This window comes from Eptatretus burgeri, chromosome 6, assembly GCF_056783735.1.
Source record: "Eptatretus burgeri isolate ZD-2024b chromosome 6, Ebu_testis_v1, whole genome shotgun sequence".
NCBI lineage: Eukaryota > Metazoa > Chordata > Myxini > Myxiniformes > Myxinidae > Eptatretus > Eptatretus burgeri.
Window position 1 is genome coordinate 57,786,631 of NC_140966.1, and position 15,546 is coordinate 57,802,176.

At 39.1% G+C, this 15,546-nt stretch overlaps 1 long non-coding RNA gene across 2 annotated transcripts in view; it reads right to left on the bottom strand.

The window, feature by feature from the left end:
• Nucleotides 1-11,889: 11,889 nt before the first annotated feature.
• The window catches only part of LOC147024856 (uncharacterized), a 19,456-nt gene continuing 15,799 nt past the window's right edge, over nt 11,890-15,546 (bottom strand). Inside the window, exon 3 of one of the 2 annotated variants that reach the window (XR_015059231.1) lies at nt 11,890-13,351. This is a non-coding gene — a long non-coding RNA (uncharacterized LOC147024856). The remainder of the gene's footprint in view (nt 13,352-15,546) is intronic. The other variant, XR_015059230.1, reaches the window with a different exon arrangement.

Here is a 15,546-nt window from a genome sequence, read left to right on the forward strand (position 1 = left end):
ACTTATCCACATACACAGCCTTCAACTGCAGCTTGATGCAGGACTGCGCTCCCATCTGGAATGATGCCCGTCTCACACCTTGCTCAGCTTGATGCCGTGGAAACAAAGACCTTCGAGATCATTGCAATCGTTGATGATGAACCTGAGTCGATGGGTCCATCACTTCCCTATCACAGACAGGTAAGTGGTCTCTCTGTGTTCTACCACCAAATCACTAGTCTTGCACCCTCTGCTCTTTGTGTGCTTTGCAAGATATGATTTGACACTTTCTTCCTACCTTTTCTCTTTGATATTTAAGCCTCCCCCATAGGATAGGAGAAGGCTTATTACTGTTGCAGAGTTTGTTTGTACAAATGACACCCCCAATTTATAATAGTACTGAGTTTTATGAAACTCCACTGAGTTTCTTAGACCCTCTTGGAGTACTAAACCACCATTTCGAAAAATGTTTTTATATTTATTTTTTATTCCTGCACTCCCAATCTCCGAAATCTCCGAGCTGTATCTCGAAGCTGGCTGGGACTTTCGGAATGAAATTTTGCATCAATAAGGTGAATAGAAAGTATGCATGGTTAACGTAATGTTTTTTTTTTTTTAACCTTGACATAATTTTAAGGTCACAACCTAATTAAAGACAATTTAACATTTTTTCACCATAACTCTATTAAAGTTTGTCCTATCAGAACGAAATTGCCCTCGCTAGATTGCCTAGAGAGTAATGTGCATTCATAATTTACATCATACCCCTTCAAGTTAAAGGTCACGGTTAAATGGTGCTCTGAAAAAAATAAGAATGTGTTGTTTGTCATCGATCAATTTTGCCAATGCGAAATCTTCAAGACCACATGGCCTCACAAAATGTTCCTGCATCAAATATAGTATACCTGCACTGAAGTTGCGCACCTGGTATTTTTTTTGTGTCCTTGACCTACTTTTTCGGATTGTGACATGATTAATGAAAAACACTTTTTGATCATAAATTTAACAATTTTTCCTCCCATTTTCATGATGTTGAGTTTTATGGATGGGTTTTAGATGGGGCCACATTTTCTTCATTTAAATGTTAAAATGGTCAAGGTCATATGGTGTTCTGAAAAGAATATGGCCATCATTGAATTCCAGGCGCTTGAGGAGGCTTGCCCTTGGTGATCGCAGATATCTAGTTTCTAGTGATTTAATACTTCTCACGGGAGTATAATCTGAAACATTTACCAATTATATATGTCCTTGATTCTCACAAAGTGGTATTTCAACATACTCTTATTATTTATTTATTTCATGCCATATTTAAAAGTATGGGGTCTGCAGCTCAAATGTTGTGTAAAATTAGCCCAAATTTGGCTGGCTCGGCATGAAGTTCAATTGGAGCCGATTCAGGCAGGAATTTGAAATTTGGTCAGCGTACTTTGCGAAAGACACCATGGGATCTTTATCATCCAGCAGCAATTAATTCTAGGAAACAGTTTTGTGGCTTTGTCTCATCCAATGAATGGCAGACGTTTTTAGGTAATGCCTTGTCTGTTGAAAACCATTTCTTTTTTAAATCAGGTCAGGGAATCAAATCTATATGACACAGCTTCATCTTTGCACCATTCTGACCACTGATTTCAATATTTGCTCTGATACTTCACAAAATGTTTAGGATAAAGGCATAAGGACAGGCATTACCCAAAGGAAACTCTGGTCTTAGCTGTGTAAAAGTTGTCTGTGGATTGTAGGAATGAAGCTTGTGTGTTTGTGCAGAAGAAAGGTCCAACATATGTATTTGAACAGACCAGTATCAGGGCACTGCACTCAAATTGAAAAGTGTCACTCAAGCACATCCAAAGATCTTTCTAGCCTGTACAACATAACAGTTGAAAATACATGAAAAAAATAAGGAGTTCTAGTTGCATTTGGGGAGAATATCAATCAGCAGTCAGTGATTACTGATTACATCTCAAACGCCCTCAGAGACATGTACGGACTGGGAGTAACATTGCTTCATGAATCATATGCAAGCAATGATAATCCAGGATGATGATAATCCAGGAGCATCCGTCATTGCCTTGGGTTCGTGAGCACCTCTAAAATAGGCTGGCACACATAAATATTGTCTGAATGCATTACATTTCTTGAGGAACAACTTCATGCTTTGCCAAGCATTATATTTGAAGCAGAAATAATGTTTCCAAAATCCAAATCCAGTGGGACCATACTCTGTACAGAGCATTCGTGTTGCCAAAGCAGTCTCCTGAGCTATTGGACACAATCCTGGATGGGTCACCACGCCAACGCAGAATACTTAAATGGCTCAATCATCCCAGCAAACTGGTACTCATTTTGCTGACCTCAGGATGACAGGCTGAGTCAACCCCACCTGGTGTTAACTCAACAGCTGAGCAGGTTTGAACTTAGGACCCGAGGATCCCAAGTCCACCGCCATAACCATTAAGCCAACACCAGGCATAATCGTGTTTCTTTGCAAGATAATTCCTGTATTGCCCAACTCCAACAAAGTTCAGTATAACGATTCCTTGTGGCTTATGCAAGCTAAAAAACACTTTATACGCACCTGTAGAAAAAGGCAAATGTCACATTGAGCCACAAGGATAAATTACTGGTTGTATTTACAGCAATCATGCAATGTAATCTCATCCACCTATGGATGTTTTATTAGCTTACATGATCTTACATCAACAAATGGCAGCAATAGCGCTTCTGAAAATAGGACTTCTCGACTGAGAGGGGGGAATTGTTTTCAAAATTTGAGCTGGAAAACGAGCTTACTTTTGTATTTACTAATCCTTGCTATGTTTGTCACATTTTTATTTTCACCATTGTTGTGAGGAAGTAAAGTAAGGTGTGCGGACAAAAGGCCTGTTAAAAGCAAATACAGACTGTGAGCTGTTACATAACTTGATCCCACAAAACCCTCAACCAGTCTGTTCCACACAACAAAAATATAAACTGGCTAGCAATCTATTGCTTGAAGCTCGTGTTTTGCCAGATCAGTTACCACTATTTGGCTTGGCATAACACAATGGTTCTATCCCTAGATAGGTTTTTGTTAAAGTCGATTAGGCTCCACACCCTATTTTTTTCTATTCTACCCACATCCGATTATTAATTCTTATATTACACAATAATTGCACCAAATGATCCCAAAATTGCCATTGGAAAAATATTTGGATACGTAATCTCCTGCAACATAGATATGCCTGGTATACTTTCTCTTGCAAATAAGTCTGTTTGTAATAAAATTGCAAAGCAATATCATATTTCTGATTGTCATACTTTATGTAAGAGTTGGTTTTCGGCAAAAGGTACATTGGGAAGCCTAATTTCGTCTGAGTCTTAAATGGAAACTTTCAGGCATTATTTGTGTAAATATTGCGTTGGAATATATATTTTGTTATACAAGGGTCATGGCTCATGGAGGAGGTTAAGGACAATCGGCAGTGGATTCACAAACTAACAAAGGGTATGGGGGTGATGGACATGCACAAGGAGAAAAAAAAAATGGATGAATACAAAATACAAATGTCCAGAGAGGAACAGAATGTGAAAGAATCAGTGCGTGTCGACAAGATCATGGATGTGCATGGGTGAGCACATTTAATGATGGATGGTGTGGTTGAAAGATTGAAGTGAGGAAGATGAGACAACGGATGAAGGGAGACAGTTACGCAATTGCGAGAATAAGTGGATGAATGAAAGCAGTGAGGAAAACAGTCTTGACTTTTTGAGAGTGAGCAGATGAGGGATTCTGGAGGAATTATGAGTTTACAAGGCCTTATCCACAACTCAATGGAGAACGGCTTTCCCCATTTGGGCTGTCCTTCCTGTCTCACACCTTGCTCAGCTTGACATCTTGGAAACCAAGGTCCTCAAAATTCATTGGAATCTCCCATGATGAAGCTAAGTCTCTGGACCTGTTACTATCACATCGCAAAAGGGTGAGCAGCCTCTCTGTCTTCTAGTCTCCTTTCTGCTCTTCAACCACCACCTCAGGTCAACCCTTATCCATACCCATGGCCTTTTATACCTTCATTAACCCTTCCTTTCCATGCTAGTATGTTTTTCCTCCTCTCCCTCCCCCACTTTTTATTTTTGTTCCATTTCTGTTTCATTGCCAGTTTTTTCCTCTTCATCTTCTTGCTGTGTTTGAGCTTGTATCCAGCCTGCTCACCCCCCTGTGTCCTCCTCCCTTTCCTTTTATCTCATTCTTTCTCCAAGTATCCCTCTGTTGTGTCCTTCTACACTCTTCATGTGTTTACCACCGTTTCACTGTGTTAATTCTTCTTCTTCTTCTTCTTCTTCTGTTATGTTCTGTTAGTTTGTGTTCTAGCTCTTTCACAAGTATCAACTTGGTATACAAGAAACAAGGAGTGGCTTGGGGAGGTCAGAGGTTGGAGAGTGCAGAAGGAGCAAGGCCATATGTGCACTTGTTTTAAAATGAGATCCCACCAACTTGCTGCTGGTCAGAGTTTGACAAAATTCACCTTCTGCCTTGAGATGCTAATGGTGCAGAAGGCCTTGTTTTCGATCTCCTCAAGAAAATCAAGGTGGGAAGTAGGAGCAAGAGCCAAAAGTGGGGAGCCGTACTCCATTTAGTTATGAAAGCTAACACTGTGATGAACTTGATGCTGCTCAAGAATGCGTTAGGGCTTAGCTCTATGGAGAATACCCAAATGTCAACTGGCCTTTGATGCTAGGTAACTTATATGATCCTCTCATGAGTTCCAGGGATTGCTCCTCTTTGAGTGATCCCTCACGTACAGAGAATTTGATTGGATAGATTGATTGCAAATCCTTGTGGAGAGACATTGTGATCAGATGTGATTTTCCTACGTTGAACTTAATGTTCCAAGTAGCTGAGCAGTGGCTTATCTTATCCAGGTCTGACAAAATGGATTCAGCAGTGGCCAGGATGTGTGATGTATTTGTCTGCAGAGGTTGGAGTCATCAGCCAAATTGTGGAGTTGGATTTCAAGATAATCAAACAGATCATTAATATAGATCATGAATAATGTAGGTCCAAAGACTGTCTTCAGAGACCATTGTCTCAAGGGAAAGATCATGGGAAAGGGCACCATTAAGGACCACCTGCTTTCTCCTCTCATTGACAAAATCAGACAACTACTTGAGTGAGTGGCCCTAAATACCAAATTAAGACAACTTTGAAATCAAGGCAGATGCCAGATAACATCAATCCAGACAGATGGCCCTAAACTCTTGCTTGTGGTTCAATGCATCCATCCACTCCTATGCCAGAAAGAGTAGCATATTCACAGTGGAATGGCAGGTCAGAAGCCAAAGTGTTTGTCAGAGAGTAGCGAGTTTGAGAAGAGATAGTCTGAGGTCAGCTGCATTGATGGATGACATGACTTTGCTTCTCATGGGGAGAATGCTGATAGATCTGCAGTTGAAGGGATCAGTTTTGGAAGCTTTCTTTTGGGTAGGAGTGATGTTTGCAACTTTTCAAGATGGAGGAAGTTGCCTATCTAAAAAAAGACCTGTGACAAAAAGAGTAGAAAGGGTATGATAGGATTGAACCACAGTTCCTGCCCAGACTAAAATAGCATTCCCTTCCTGTAGTAATTCTCTGCAGACTACTGTAGTAGGACCTGTTTCCAACTATAGTATATGAGAGTACTTCTCCATAGTATATGAGTTCTAACTGTAGAATTTTTGCCTGGGTGAGGATTAAAACACTTACTCCACAAGGACCACATCCAAAAGAGGTTTTGAACTGGGACAGAAGCTTCTCCATTTTGGCACAGGAGAAGTTCATATGTTGTAATGAACATCCTTTAATAGTGGAAAACAGAGGTACATAAAGAGACAGATTTGGGACCTTGGATATTTGAGTGAAGACTAAAAAAGAGATTAAAAAAAAAAAACCTTTACTTTTTCTTGAGCATTGTCAGAAAGGACTCGATCCTTTGACAGGGAAGGATTGGAAGGGGAATGTTTACCATATGCTGACCTTCCAACAGCTTTGGATGATGGTGAATGACTGCAAAATTTTGATCGTGAGTCAGATGGTGCACCCTGGCTCTTCATAAGACAGATACACAATGGTTCCAAGCTGTGCAGAGAGGCTGCAGGTTGCCATTAGTTATGTCTGCATTTCAGAAAGTGTTGCTTTAAATATGTATTTTCATGTACTTCTGATGAATGGAAAATGAACTTCGATTAGAAAGGGGAATTATACTGAAGGGTGCACAGAGGATTGCTCAAGACCAAACAAGATGAAGGAATCTCATTGCTGTCCTATGTGCTGAATATACATGGTGTCCATAAAGTCGTGGTGCAACTTTGAGCTTTTAACTTTTGAGGTACACATGATAGAAACAAACTATAAATGGCATATTAAAGAATAATTAATCAAGTTGTATGAATGTTGATGTTGTTCTCAATTTTGTTGTTGTTGTTGTTAAATCCACAAATCCCCTGGGTTTCTTGACGAGTTGACATTTTTTGATGAGGCAACTTATACATCAGTGGTAACGACCACAATAACCACATTTGGTTCTCAAAATATGACAATTAAATATTTCACACATCATCTTTCATCATCAAGATTCGACTCCTTGCCACTTCGACTTCAAACGTGCGACACTTCTTGAACGATGTCTTCCCAGAGAATTGGATCAATGATATGGACCAAATGTTTGGCCACCTTGTTCACCTGACCTGTCCTTATTGGACTACATTCTATGAGTCCATGTAAAGCTGGTGTTCACTCATCAAACCATATTCTTTGGATGAACTTTGGGGTACAATCACAAATGCAATTCATGAAATTACTCCGCAACAACTGGAGAATATTTTGAATATGTTGGAAAATCGGATTGAACGATGTATTACGAAACATGGAGGTGATGTTGAAGCCAAAAAACTTGAATTGTATAAAGTAAAAACTTTATGAATTTCATGCACGATTTATAGTTTGTTTCTCTCATGTGTACATCAAAACTTGGAAAAGTTCATAGTTAGATGGAAGTGTTGTGTAATGGACATGTCTACAAGGTAAAGTGTTTCTGAATTAATTTATTATCATATAAAGTGATGTATGATTTTAAGTTAGTCCTGTGTAGTAATACTTAAAATAAAATAATAATTAAATAAGTTTGAATCAGGATATTGCATTTCTGTGTTGACTGACTGTCTGGACACAACATTGAGGTCGTGGGTCCATTGATGTTGAGTAATCTACTGATGTGGACCTGTGACCGGGATTGTGGATCCGCCGTTTGGAGAGGTTATGGGCTGAAAGGATCGAAACCTCGATGAAAAACGATGCCCAGCTGATGATCCGGGCAGTTGGGAAATTAGTCAATTCATTACGAGTTAAGGTTATAACTTCAAATAAAATAGCTTTTGTAAGTACTTACCGGTACATAGTATATCCGTAATTTGTGTGTTTGTATGTATATGTATATGTATGGATGTGTGGGGTGTGTGTGTGTGTGTGTGTGTGTGTGTGTGTGTGTGTGTGTGTGTGTGTGTGTGTGTGTGTGTGTGTGTGTGTGTGTGTGTGTGTGTGTGTGTGTGTGTGTATGTATGTGTGTGCGCGCGTGCACGTAATGTTGTGCCTGGCTTCCTTCTTGGGACTATGGGGCAATAATTGGTCTTTATCACCCTCGCCAAAGGAGAGCGTATTGCATTTGAGTCCATTTGTTTGTCTGTCTGTTTGTCCACACAGAACATTCGTGTTTTTCTTCACAATCTCTTGTCGGATTGAGAAGAAATTTTAATCATTGGTGCAACTACTCATGGAGAATGTTTAATGATAATTGTGACGTCATAAGTTACATGGTGTGGCAGCCATGTTGGAAGAACAGAAAAACTGTGGACCCCTGTATCTCTGAAACTGCACTAAGGAAAAAATTGAAACTTGGCACATAGCAAGTACTCCTCATGGAAAATGAGGTTGATGTTTTCTATGACATCATATGTGGCTTTGTTATGGCATCATAATTGCATATGTAGAACACGACATCAATCAGTATGAAAATTGATTGTCATCTCGGGATAAAATGGTCCACAAAAACTTTTTTGATAACGGCGTCAGTCACCTTATTCGGCAGCCACATTGTTTTTAAAAAAGAAACCTTCAAAAATCTTCTGCTCTGAAATGGCTGAACAGATCGAGGCGAAACTTTACAAGTATGACCGCCTATCCATGAGGAATAAATTGTTCACACATATGATATCGTAGGTCACATGGTTTGGCAGCCATATTCGATTTACCCTAAAACATATAAAAAATCTTCTTCTCCAGAACAGCTCGACAGATCGAGGGGAAACTACATAAATGTTCTCCAAGGCATGTGTGTGCAAGGTTGTGAAGGAATAATTCATGTCACATGGTTTGGCAAGCCTGGTGTTGGCTTAGTGGTTTGGGTGGTGGCTTGGCATCTTAGGGTCCTGAGTTTGAACACGGTTCCCGCAGAATTAACACCAGGGGGGTTGACTCAGCCTGCCATCCTTCTGAGGTTGGCAAAATGAGCACCAATATACTGGTAATTGAGGCACTACATCAGCGGCAAAGCTGTGCCCCTAACCAATGATGCAACCAGCAGCCAAAAATATAGCACACAATGTAAACATGGTTTTGCAGCCATATTGGAGTTAAGAAAAATATTAAATAATGTTACCTCTGGAACTACTTAATCGATCAAAGTGAAACTTCAGAATTGTGATCGAGTCGTGATGGCAAATACAAGTTTTAAATTTCAACTTGATCAGACACATGGTCAGGCAGCCAGAATTATTTAATTGTTCGATCTGGATTTTTTTGTTTGTTTGTTTGTTTTTGTGGAAATAAGGCTCACTTGGCTGCATCTGGATGGGTTTGACTGGAGAGGAGTAGCAGCTGAAATTTGAATCCTGTCCAGGTTCCTCCTGATGACTTCATCTTTGCTTTTTGCTTGTTTGGGTTTCTTCTGATTACTCCAATGCAAGACTGTACCAATTTGGTCTTCCATTTGAATTTAATTTAATCCCATTCTAAATTGAATTGAATAATAATTTTTAAAAAACGTCATTGGTCAGGGTCAGGTGTCCGATCAAAGGGGGTTGCATCAAAGCGGGACGTCTTGGTACCCGGCCATCTCTGCCAGCAGTTATAAAGTGATAGTTCTAATTATGTCTCTTTAATTACATAAAACACCAGTACACAAATGCCACACAAAACAAGTCCTGGTGAGGGTCTTTGATCTCTGATTGCTCTTCATTTTGATAGCTACACAAGGACTTCATGTACAGTGTGTGTGTGTGTGTGTGTGTGTGTGTGTGTGTGTGTGTGTGTGTGTGTGTGTGTGTGTGTGTGTGTGTGTGTGTGTGTGTGTGTGTGTGTGTGTGTGTGTGTGTGTGTCTTTCGGCTGTTCTGAATCCAAAAGTGTGTCCCATCATGGCTATTGTGTGAATTATAATCAGCAAATGCGAACAGACACACAAACGTGATGTCTGTGGTAGCACGAACAACCAAAGGGTTTGTTAATTAAAGTCGTGTCTTTGACACTGTAAAGATCCGCCCATGTGTGTAGGCAGCATTTGAAGTGTCGTTTGCCCATTGGATGTTATCCATTTATCGCCTGCAACTTGAACAAATTCCAAATTCCTGCCACCTTTTGTGGAATGCCAGGCCTAGTCGATGCTGGTCAACGAAAGATTTGGCGAAATACTTTCCCCAACCGACTCCACAAGAAGATTGGAATAATTGTGGCATTGCAGGAGTAGACATTGTTTATAAATATAAAGAGACAAGGGTAAGTCGTATTACTAGTTAGCACAGGTGAGTCAGTCATAATTTGGCATATAAATTTAGAGCACTGATCAATGATTCAATGGAAGACATAAAAGTCAAAGATTGACATTAATAAAATGGCTAGTTCTCTGCATTTTTTTTATTCTACAGTAATTCAAACTCATTTTTTTTCTGCAGACTACAGTTACAACATTTTAAACGTTTTTACTGAGCAATCCTTAATTTGACTTCTTCACTTTTTGACCACTGATTTACAAAATAGCTCGAGTACTTCTCAAACCACATTTCGTCCACGTTGCAACACAAGCGATAAACTGCAGCGAAATCTTTCCAATTCCGAAACATCGGTGTAATTGCTTTGGCTATGACCTGTGAAGGTGGTTACGTTAGTGGAAGTTTTGATTGAGAGAATGTACAGAAAAGTGGAACGCTTGGTCAGACTCCTGTAAATCCCACTCTTGTTTTACTGTAATTACCAAATGTTCTCTTTTTCTTTGTGCCCACTCATGTAATAAAAGAAACTCGCTCGTGTGTTCAGTCTCCTCTTAATGATGGTGATTTGTATGGAACATCCCTGACGTTACGATGGCGGCAGTCTGCCTGCTGACTCACGTACAGGGTGTGGGACCTTGCATATAAAAACAATTTTTGCTGTTTTTCATTTGTAATAGCATGAGAGTACTGGAGAGTGTAAGTGCCCCATGGAAGGTCACCTACTCATGCTTATTTCCAATAACAAGACTGTTCCGTTTAAAATTCAGGAGTTAGAGGAGCTGCTTGTAATTTTGAATCCTTGGGAATTGTATGTATTGAAGTTGAACAATCCAAAAAAGCAGCGTAATTCCTAATTATAACATTGAAAAGTTCGAAATTAAAAAACAAGCAGTCATAGACTGGTACTTACGAAATCGTCAACTTGACCCCTGACCATGTCTAATAAAAGCTGTCTCGAGAGAAGGTAGCGACGCAAACCAGAAGTTTCTACGATGATTCTGTACCAAACCATTAAAAATAGATTGTTTGACCTTTGATTGATTTTGGTCAAAATCTAATCAGCACTAGCCATCACCCTCCTGAATCACGTGGTGTAATTTGACATCGGTAGCTTCTTCCATTCTTGAGTTTTCGTGCCCACAAACAAACAAACACACACACAGATGACGGAAGTCATCAATATACCTATGAAATCTTTAGATTTTGTAAGTAACAAGGAGAAGACGTCGTGCAGAGCACGATACTTGCAAAATCCATAAAACAAATTTGACCTCAAAAACAATTGCTCATTGAATTCAGTGACCAAATATGCAACTTTTTTTGTGTACATTGTCGAGGCTGGTATGAGAGTTAACACACAATGCACAGCAAGAGGGGCATGAGACAAGAGGGACAGGAGTTTGAAGGACAAAACAGTGGGGAACAGAGATATTAGGAGATCTGTGGATGGGAGAGGGATGAGGTGGGGAATTTCAAGCAAATCGGATGTTTCAAGTGAATTATCTTCAAATTTCAAGTGAATTGGATGAAAATAGACAAGTTTAGAAATTCTGCCTATGTTGACCTTTTGGTCTATGTGGACCTCTAAAAGAATTGGTGGTAGAATTCAGTGACCCAAAATATATATCCTCTTCAAATATCAAGTCAATCGGATGAAAATTGAGGATTTTAGAAATAACACCTTAGTTGTTGACCTTTGGCCTATGTTGACCTTTTGGTCAATGTTGAGGTCAAAAATGATTGGCTGATTGAATTTATTGACCTGAAATATAAATCCTTTTCAAATTTCAATTCAATCAGATGAAAATTGAGGATTTTAGAAATACCACCTTAGTTGTTGATCTTGGGCCTATGTTGACCTTTTGGTCCATGTTGACCTTAAAAATAATTGGTTGGTTGAATTCATTGACATGAAATATATATATATATATATATATATATATATATATATATATATATATATATATATATATATATATATATATATATATATATATATATATATATATATCCTCTTAAAATTTCAAGTTTCGTCCAAATCCGTGCATAACTTTGAGATATCCTGCTCACAAACAAACAAAGAAGAAAGATGCTGTGCAGAGCATGTCACTTGAGAAAGCCCGAAAAATATTTTGACCTTCAAAATAGTTGGTCGTTGAATTCAATCACCAAATATGCAAATTTTCTTCAAATTTCAAGTCAATTGGATGAAAATTGAGGATTTTAGAGATCTCAAAGTTGTTCACCTTTGGCCGATGTTGACCTCAAAAACAATAGGCTTCCTACTTATGCCAAAATCTACCATGTGGTGAAGTTTCGTGAAGATCAGTTTCAAATTGTGACCTGTAGGTGACCAAAAGACGGACAAACAGACAGACAGAATAACAAAATCGACTGACCAATATACTTGAAAAATCTTCGATTTTGCATGTAACAAGCGGACAGAAAGGGGTGAAAACATAACCTCCTTCACCTTCGGTGGTGGAGGTTAAAAAAAAAACAACGAAACATCACACTTCATCACCTGACAGTATGAATTATTTCTTATTATTTTCATCAAAAAAGGAGAGGAGTTGGAAGGAGTGACAACAAACATCGGGAAAGTGTACATATGTATGTACACACAGTTGTCCACATGCACACCCATTCCAACCTATTTGGCCCAGTCAGCCACCTTCTCCGCAATTGCCTACCCTCCCTCAACTTCACTTCTTATTCAACCCCTTTATCTTGCTTTTTTCGTTTTAAATGTTCTCAAACAATTCCCTTCATTTCATCCCTTTAGATAAGTCCTGTTGAAGTGCCCCCTTTCTGAAAACAGATCATATCCAGCGGCTGAGTGATCATTTAGTTATAAAGAATTGCTTCCTTTCACCTTGCAAAATCATACTTGGACAATTGAATGTCATACATTTTATTTCTATGGTTGCAATCGATATATGTATGTTGTTACGTTTGTGAGGGAGGTAGTGGGGCAATTTAGCTAAATATAGCATAACAATTGTGCATTTTGTGAGGAAAGCACCAAATTTGGCACACTAGTAGCCTATCTTATTATGAACAGATTTGGATATTGGGCCATCTCAAATTCAGCCGCTGATGGCTGTGGCAGCCATTTTCCACTGTCATCAAAAATTTTGAGATGGCCCAATAACCAAATCTGTTCATAACATGATAGGCTACTAGTGTGCCAAATTTGGTGCTTTCCTCACAAAATGCACAATTGTTATGCTAAGTTGCCCCACTAAGGGGCAGTAGTTATATTAAGGCCTTCGACACCGTGTATATTCGCGGTTAGTTTTCAAACTTCTTATTTGGTATTAAATGTATGGTTGAGGTAAAGAGTCAATGTAAAATGTTGCCCGCAAAGGAGATGGGAGGGTGGGCTTGGAGACTGAGCTCGGTGAAGGCATCTCATCTCATGTTCTCCGATGTCAAACTGGGTGGTGCCAGGAAGTGCAGGATGCATACAGATATACAGCAGCTGTCCATCAGCTCGTGGAAAGCAGGGAATTGTGGGTTGGCCGAGGCTGAGATTGGTGAATGGCCTTGGGGAAGAAACTTGGCAAAAGGCCTCTGGTAGAGATTGGTTGGAGTCTGCAGGGAAAGGGTGGGGTAAAAGCCCACATTCATTTTGTTGGGGGGGGGCACAGAGAGCATGTGGAGCAACTGCTTGACACAGATATCTATGAGGAAAAGTTTTAGTTTGGCCATCATTATAGTTTTGACTCCATGCAGAGGTGGTTATCAGGGGTGCTTGCTTCCTCCAATGCCTTTCAGAACAACAAGGCACCTTTTTATTCATTCGCCCCTGAAGAAAGTTGCATCTTGCACCTCTAATCACACATATCTTTACTTTCAATCATAAATTGTTAGTTTGTTAGTATTTTGTGCTACCCTGTTGTACACCACACCATTACAATCTGATTAATATGGTGATTGTAATTGAGCTGACTCTTTGGTCACACATTTGAATAGCCCTTTCCCTCACCATTGGCTGGTGTGGGTTTGATTAACATGGCTGCTCATTCTCTCTAACCTGTATTTGAGAAGTATGTCGAGTATGTCAAACATCACTCATCATGAGTATAGGGAGGCCTTAGTCCCACAGTAGACTGGAACAGGCTGGTTTCTATTTTTTATGCCTGTTGTAATGCATCTGTTCATAAGGAAAAAGTCAGTGGAACAACAACATAATGCAATAACCCTCACCATATGATTGTGCAGTTGATAAGAGCAGCAGATGTAAACATAAAATAACCCAGGATTTGGTTCAGCTAATGTGCTGACAGGGGAGGGTTGCATTTATTATTTAATAAAATAGATGTCATCTGTTAAGTAACCATATATTGCACAAAAATACAGTATATTATAACTTTTGGAGGTCAGGTGGGCAAAAACATAGTTCATGTTTAACTGTTTGAGAAAGTAATGATTCTTTATGGATATTTAAAATGTCTGAAAATACAGTAACTTCATTGAGCAACAATCAGCATTAATGAAGCAATGCAGTTTTGGGCTTAGCACTCAGTTGAATCATCACAATGTCTGTTAGGAAGAGTTACGTAAGAATGAGACAACTGCAAAACATTTCTCAATCGTGTTGAGGTACACTTTTTAATAACTGGATTTATTAATTACTTTCTCTATTTGCCTTTATCCCTTTTAACTTCGATACGATTCCATGCTGGATGGGTAATATGAATTTTCACGACTTATTCATCCTTGCTAATTTTGACTGAATCAGGCCAAAAAGACCCGAATCATGTGTCATATATTGTAACATCACAACCATCATTGTATTACCATTTATTGACTAAAACTCACTCTTCACCATTGCATTGTGGTAAAATTATGCCTCATTTTGTAACGTCAAAACTCTGTTGCGATGGAAAAGTTACTGCTGGCCAGGCCGAGCCAAATGCAAATACAGTACAATAGAAGTGTAGTAAACTAACGTGTAGCTTAATTTCCATTGTTTTCATGAAAAACACGCTTCTCGCAGTTTTAAAATTCAATCATCATGCTCTTGTTTTTCCCATTATCAAGTGTCTTTATATTTCAAAGAAACTCGAAAATACTACAATTATTGCATGAACTTACCGCACATTAGACGAGTTAAATAATGAAAAGTGTGCCATTCTGTCAAGCTTTCTTAAAATAGATCACAAGAAAATCAAGTTGAAAAAACAAAAAAATGCCTTCAAGTGGGGCTACTTTGAACACTTTCTCACATTTTTAGAAATTCATGGAAAATACCAAGACAAAAGATATCCATGATAAGCACAGTTTGTGGGCTCTATAATTAACTTTACTTTGCACTATTTAAATCTGGAATTTATTTTGGCAAATATATTGTCATGTCTGAGGCTTCTTTAGCTCCGTTTGTATGCCTCAGCGCCGGAACCTTTTGGCCCGAAAAAAATGGCCAAACGGTCTTTTACTGTGTTTAATTACTATCCTTTACCATTCCCCAAGGTCGCCCAAATAAGCCAAAATTGACGGCACATGCACGGGAAGCAGATGGATCAAACATGTTTTCTTACCTTTTGAAGGGTTTATTTGTCATGAATTGGGGGGGGGGGTGCATGAGACAAGCAGTTCGGAACAAACCAAGCGAATCAAAAACAGGAAGAGGGAATTGGGGACACGCCAACTTATATACAATGATGAGAAACAAAAAGCAAAATCTAACCCACTCTTGGCATCACAGAATACACTTTTACAAACAAGATAAGAATACATGTGAGGACTCCCCTTTGTCTCCGATGTGCAGCATGGATGCAGGACTC